A 6,974-nucleotide genomic window follows, 5' to 3' on the forward strand; every position below is an offset into this window, starting at 1 on the left:
TTGGAGCGAACTTGTGCTCCCCTAACAACTCAAAAGAATACAGAGGCGGCGAAGCAGCGGTCAACAAAGTGACTTGCGTCAGCGAGCGTCGCAGAATCGAATGCCCCGGCGTCCGCACTGCAGGCCTTTTATCTTTCGGCGCGCGTGGTTCTCGAAACGTCGATTCGCATCGAGAACATAGTAGATCCAAGAAGATCATTCTGGGCTGTTCACGTTAGATCGGAACGCTCTCCCCATCACAACAGATAACGCATGCGGCACAGAAAGAAAGAATGGAACACGCGCTTCCCTTGGCGCAGAGATAACGCAGACCGGCGCAGCCGGGCGGTAAAAGCAAAACACAAATAAGCAAACCCAATGTATGGTTCGCGGCAATATATATATATATATATATATATATATATATATATATATATTATATATATATATATATATATATATATATATATATATATATATATATATATATATTGAAAGGCGGTTTAATGGCTAACAAGCAGTAAAAGCGAGAGGCGGGAAGCAGCGAAGTCTGTTCCTGGTGAACCAGATAGGGGATCGCTGATCTGACCACAAGGACGCACAGAGATGATGCCAGCTTGATGCTTCCGGCACATACCCGAACAGGGATTGGACGATCGAGGTCCGTTAGTCCTTTCACTTCTCTTCATTACAATCACCCTCCGCCGAAGAGAGAGCCACCCTGGCGACCAAGGGTGAGTGCAGCACAAGGGGATCGTAATAGGGCTTTAGGCGAGAGACGTGAACAGTTTCGCGGCCGCGACGGCGAAGGTCTTCGGTTGGTTTCAGTGGTTCTACAACGTAGTTAACGGGGGAGGAAGAATCGATGACACGGCAGGGGCCATGATATTTAGAAAGGAGCTTTGAGGAGGGACCAGGAGTGGCAGACGGTATCCACAGCCAAACGAAATCGCCAGCACTGTAAGAAGTCGATGAGTGCTCCTGGTCATGACGGTGCTTCTGTTGAGCTTGGTCGTTCGATGTAAACGAACGTGCGAGCAGGCGGCACTCTTCCGCATGGCGCGTTGCGTCGGAAAGGAGATGGCATTCGGACGGATCAGGGCTGTAGGGAAGGATGGTATCCATTGTACACGATGGCTCCCGTCCGTATAACAAAAAGAAAGGTGAAAAACCTGTAGTGGTCTGCACGGCCGTGTTGTAAGCGAACGTTACGAACGGTAGCACGGAGTCCCAGTTCGAATGGTCGGGCGCGACATACTTTGCGATCATGTCCCCAAGCGTCCGGTTGAATCTTTCTGCCAGTCCATTGGTTTGGGGATGGTAGGCGGATGTGGTGCGGTGCACAATTTTGCATTCTGTGAGGAGCGCTTGGATGGCCTGAGAGAGGAATACACGCCCCCTATCGCTTAGGAGTTCCCGTGGTGCACCGTGGCGTAGGACGAGGGAGTGCAGAATGAATGCACCAACCTCACGTGCCGTGGAAGCGGGAAGCGCTGCTGTTTCGGCATAGCGGGTTAGGTAATCTACTGCCACAATTATCCACCGGTTACCAGAAGAAGAGTATGGCAGTGGGCCGTAAAGATCAATGCCAACGCGCTCATATGGACGAACGGGGCACGGCAGGGGCTGCAGCGGGCCGGCTGGCTTGGGGACAGGCGACTTACGTCGTTGACAATCAGTACAGGCACGAACAAATCTTCGCACAAAGCTGTACATAACACGCCAGTAGTATCTTTGACGAAGTCGGGTATAGGTCTTCAAGAGTCCCGCGTGAGCACTCTGCGGATCATTGTGGTAAGCGGCACACACCTCCGCGCGGAGATTCCGTGGAACCACAAGGAGCCACTTGCGGCCGTCCGGCATGTAGTTGCGGCGGTAGAGGAGGTTGTCGCGAATGGCAAAATGAGCAGCCTGGCGACGCAGGGCCCTAGGCTGAGGAAGGGTCGAAGGTGAAGAGAGGAAGTTGACGATAGTAGCGATCCATGGATCTTCTTTCTGCTGGGAAGCCATGTCTGAGAGAGTCAGCGACGACAAGGTAGAGTCCGTTGTGCTGAGGTGTGCCGTATCAGCGGACACCGGGGAGCGAGAGAGGGCGTCGGCGTCAGAATGCTTGCGGCCGGATCGATACATAACACGAATGTCGAATTCTTGTAGACGGAGGGCCCAACGAGCAAGTCGTCCCATGGGGTCTTTGAGAGACGACAGCCAGCACAATGCGTGGTGGTCGGTGACAACTGCAAAGGGGCGGCCATAAATATAGGGGCGGAATTTGGTGAGCGCCCACACTATGGCCAAGCATTCCTTTTCGGTCACGGAATAATTTCGCTCGGCCTTGGTGAGAGTTCGACTTGCATACGCTACAACGTATTCGTCGTAGTTGGGCTTCCGTTGGGCAAGCACTGCACCGAGACCGACGCCACTGGCGTCAGTGTGCACCTCCGTAGGAGCTGCTGGGTCGTCATGCCGGAGGATAGGTGGTGAGATTAACGGGCGTCGCAACGAAGAAAATGCTTCATCACAATCCGGGGACCACGCAGAAAGAGCGTCATCCCCGTTCAGCAGTCTTGTTAGGGGGGAAACGATGGTAGCGAAATTTCTGACGAAGCGTCGGAAATAGGAACAGAGCCCGATGAAGCTCCGGAGGGTTTTCAAGGAAGTCGGCTTAGGAAAGTTGGCGACAGCACGTAGCTTATCGGGATTAGGCGACACACCATCTTTTGAAACAACGTGGCCTAGAATAGTCAACTTGCGCGCACCAAAACGACACTTCTTTGTGTTTAGTTGGAGGCCGGCAGCGGTGAGACACGCCAGGATCTGGTGGAGACGAGTTAGGTGTGTGTCAAAATCGGCAGAGAATACGACGACGTCATCTAAGTAACAAAGGCATATATGCCACTTGAGACCACGCAATATGTTATCCATCATTCTCTCGAATGTGGCAGGTGCGTTACATAAGCCAAATGGCATGACGTTAAATTCATATAAACCGTCTGGGGTAACAAATGCGGTCTTGGGGGGTCCGATTCCGCAACCGGCACTTGCCAGTAGCCCGAGCGCAAATCAAGGGACGAGAAGAATTCTGCACCGTGTAAACAATCGAGAGCGTCGTCGATGCGAGGGAGCGGATAAACGTCCTTGCGGGAAATTTTGTTTAGGCGGCGGTAGTCAACACAGAAGCGCAAAGACCCATCCTTTTTTGTCACGAGGACCACGGGCGACGACCATGGGCTTTGGGACGGCCGAATGACGCCGCGCTGTAGCATGTCATCTACGTGATCACTAATAACACCACGTTCCGGCCCCGACACACGGTAGGGTGTTGTCGCAAGGGAGCATGATCGCCTGTGTCGATGTGATGGGTGACTGTTGACGTTTTACCCAACGGAGCTTGTGCACAGTCAAAGGAAGAACGGAACTTGTTAAGAAGGGCGAGAAGCTGCGTGCGCTGTGTGGGATCCAAATCGGCGTCCAGGGAATGCTTGAACACGTCGGCGGACAGTGAAGCGTCGGTAGAAATGGACGAGTCCAGGGCAGTGAGCGAAAGCGCAGCGGGATCATCGCAAACGTCGAAGCGGCTGATGGAGCGCATAGCTTCAACATGGCCAATTGACTCTCCATGGAGCAGGCTGACAGAACAGTGGGTTTGATTTTAGATAAACATTCTCGTACGCCCACCTTGCACTGTAAGAACGGCGAATGGGAGTGGCAACTCCTTCCGGCGAACAAAAAGGTCGCCTGGTGTGAATAGGACAGGTCCATCGGGTACGGGCGCACTAGCAAGGTCGACCATTACGGAACTTAGCGGCGGGATATCGACATCTTCGTTCACGGTAATCTTCCATTCACCAAACAAATGCTCAGACAGCGGCGGATCGTTCTGGGAAATAACTTCAATCTCAGCCTTGGCACAGTCAATTACTGCGTTATGGCTTGACAAGAAGTCCCATCCAAGAATAACGTCATGGGAACATGAAGACAAAACAACGAATTCGATGGTGTAGACAGTGTCTTGGATCACTACTCGAGCAGTGCATGCAGCCAGTGGTGACACATGTTCAGCACTTGCAGTTCGAAGCGAAAGTCCCGACAGTGGCGTCATAACCTTTTTCAGATAGCGGCATAGTTTCACACTCATAACAGAAATCGCGGCACCAGTATCGACAAGAGCAAGAATAGGAACTCCTTCAACAACTACGTCGACGACATTTTTCGGAGATACACGAGGACTTTGACATTTTGCTACGTACGCAGTTCGTGCCTCCGGAACTGCGGGAATTAGTTTCCCGCGTCATGAGGCGCTGACTGACGACGCATAGGAGAGATGGAGCGGCGACGAGGAGAAGGCGATCGGTGACTCGCGAACGTCTGATGGTCGGATTGAAAGGATGGTGACGGCGGTCCCGCAGGTGCGCGACGGGTAGCTTGGCGGGAAACATACACTGGGCTATGAGATGCTTCAACCTGCTGCATTGCACGGCGACAGTAACGTGCTACATGTCCTGGGAGACGACAGGAAAAGCATATAGGTCGGTTGTCCTGAGTGCGCCACGGATTCGTCTGCTGTACAGCCAATGGCGCGGGACGGCGGAACTGGGAGACTGGCTGAGGAGTGAACGTCACAGGCGCTGGTATGTAGGGTCCAAACGAGGGGACAAAGGAGTGGACAAGTGGCGGGGCAGCCCTTGCCGCGCATTCGGCGTACGTCAACGGAGCGGTCACTGGCGGTGCTATGGTAGCCATGGTTGGAACAGTCAGCGGGGCAGGGGGTGTAGTTGACTGGTGTGCAGGTGATAGGGCTTCGGCGACCTGCTCCCTGACGGTGCGCTGAACAGCTTGAGGCAAACTTGGTGCAGGCTGCTCTACAAAAGGTACCAGCGAAAGTTGCCGAGCGACCTCTTCCCGGACGAAGTCCTTAATCCTCATCTCAAGCGATGCTTGTTCAGAACTGAAGGATAAACTTGACAGCTCTGCGCCCGTCCCGAGCGACTGTCGAACAAAACTCCTCTGCCGCCGCAGCTCATCATAGCTTTGGCAGAGCTTAATTATCTCAGCCACGGTCTTTGGGTCGTTGGACATCAACATCTGAAACGCGTCGTCTTCAATTCCTTTCAGTATGTGCCGAATCTTTTCTTGCTCAGACATATCCATGTTGATACGCCTGCAGAGATCCACAACGTCTTCGATATAACTTGTGAAATTCTCGCCGGGCTGCTGCGCGCGTACGCGACGACACTTTTCAGCGTGCAGTTTCCGCACCTCTGCCCTGTCGAACGCCTCTGCGAAGAGGGTTTTGAATTCGCCCCACGTTTTGATGGTCCTGCCGTTGTTCCGAAACCAGACCTCAGCGACTTCCCTAAGGTATTACTCGACATTGCTCAGCTTAGCATTTGTCATCCCACTTGTTGTAGACGCTCACTCGCTCGAATGTGGACAACCAATCCTCGGCATCATAATTACCTTTGCCGGTGAAAAAGGGCGGGTCACGCTGACGGATGGTGCCGGCACAGATGACCGTTGGCACCGGCGATGGTGGCTGTTGGCCTACGTCGACGGGGTTGACGGGCATTGGTACGGTGCGGTTGCGAAGCTCCAGGTTGATTCACCTCGTACCCAGCTCCTCCACCACTTGAAAGGCGGTTTAATGGCTAACAAGCAGTAAAAGCGAGAGGCGGGAAGCAGCGCAGTCTGTTCCAGGTGAACCGGATAGGGGATCGCTGATCTGACCACAAGGACGCACAGAGATGATGCCAGCTTGATGCTTCCGGCACATACCCGAACAGGGATTGGACGATCGAGGTCCGTTAGTCCTTTCACTTCTCTTCATTACAATATATACATATATATATATATATATATATATATATTTGTATTGTGGTGCGGAAGGCGAGCAAGTATGCCCACTCATAAAGATTAACCACTCAAATTGTGCATTTGACGACCAGGCCATAAGGTGAGCCACCGCAGCGGCATCGTCATCAGCTTGAAGAACGTCAAGTGCGCGAGACCTTGTGTCGGCTGGAACACCGATCCGTGTGCCACTTCTGAGTGTCTTTCTTACTTTCCGCTGTTAAGACAGTAAACCCTCATTACATTTTGGTGAAGGTGAGAATTCTATCCTCGTCCTGCTTCTAAGCTTCACCCCGTGTACCTACAAGCCTCGAGCTCCGGAGTCCCACCCTGCCTTCTACTGCTGGGTCAGCAATCACTAGTGACGCCCGAAACACAACATCGCCTTCGCTATCGGCTGTTGTCTGCTCCGGGGTGATCCATGGGCATTACCCGGCCATGTTCACTGGTGCAGATGACCAGGACGTCGAATATTTGCTTCCGGCTTATGAGAGGGTAAGCGCGCGCAATAAGTGGGACGATGCCATGAAGCTAAATAATATGAGTTTCTCCTTGAAGGGACTTGTCGAAAAGTGGTATCATAACCACCCGGCTGATCGCGCAACCTGGACCGACTTCAAAGCGAACTTTGCATCGGTACTTGGCCGGCCTGCTGTTCGCAAGCGATGCTGGGAACAGTGTTTCGGAGAGCGAGCTCAACAGGCCGAAGAGAACTTTACCAGCTACATCGAGTATTTGGTCTACCTTTTCAGGCGCGCGGATCCTCCCATGCCTGAGCAAGGCACCATCAAACATATACTCAAAGGAACAGATGAGGATGCGCTCCAGATGCGGCTGTCGAAAAACCCTCAGAGCATCAGAGATGTCATCAGGTTGTTGCAAATTTATTACGAGTTGCGCAGGCAGCGTCGCCTGACTCGCTGCCGCCCTATGGAGCGAGCGACCCGCTCTGTGGGCTGGCACTCGGCAAAAATCCGTCGCGACTGAACCGCATCAAGAAGCTTGTTCGCGAAGAAGTGGCGCGGCAGATCTATCTCCTGCCTTGTACGTCCCTGCCATCGTAGCAAATACCAGAGCCTTACATATCGTCGCCCCACCATCAAATTATTAGGGAAGAAGTTACTGAAGTCGTGCCTACCACGCCACCT

General features: G+C 52.9%; 1 pseudogene; it reads right to left on the bottom strand.

Moving 5' to 3' along the window:
* Nucleotides 1-4,254: 4,254 nt before the first annotated feature.
* Nucleotides 4,255-5,545, bottom strand: LOC144163831 (uncharacterized; annotated as a pseudogene).
* Between the last annotated feature and the right edge of the window lie 1,429 nt (nt 5,546-6,974).

This window comes from Haemaphysalis longicornis, unplaced genomic scaffold (assembly GCF_048455015.1).
Source record: "Haemaphysalis longicornis isolate Haplotype H1 unplaced genomic scaffold, Haemaphysalis longicornis Haplotype H1 scaffold_13, whole genome shotgun sequence".
Classification (NCBI taxonomy): Eukaryota; Metazoa; Arthropoda; class Arachnida; order Ixodida; family Ixodidae; genus Haemaphysalis; species Haemaphysalis longicornis.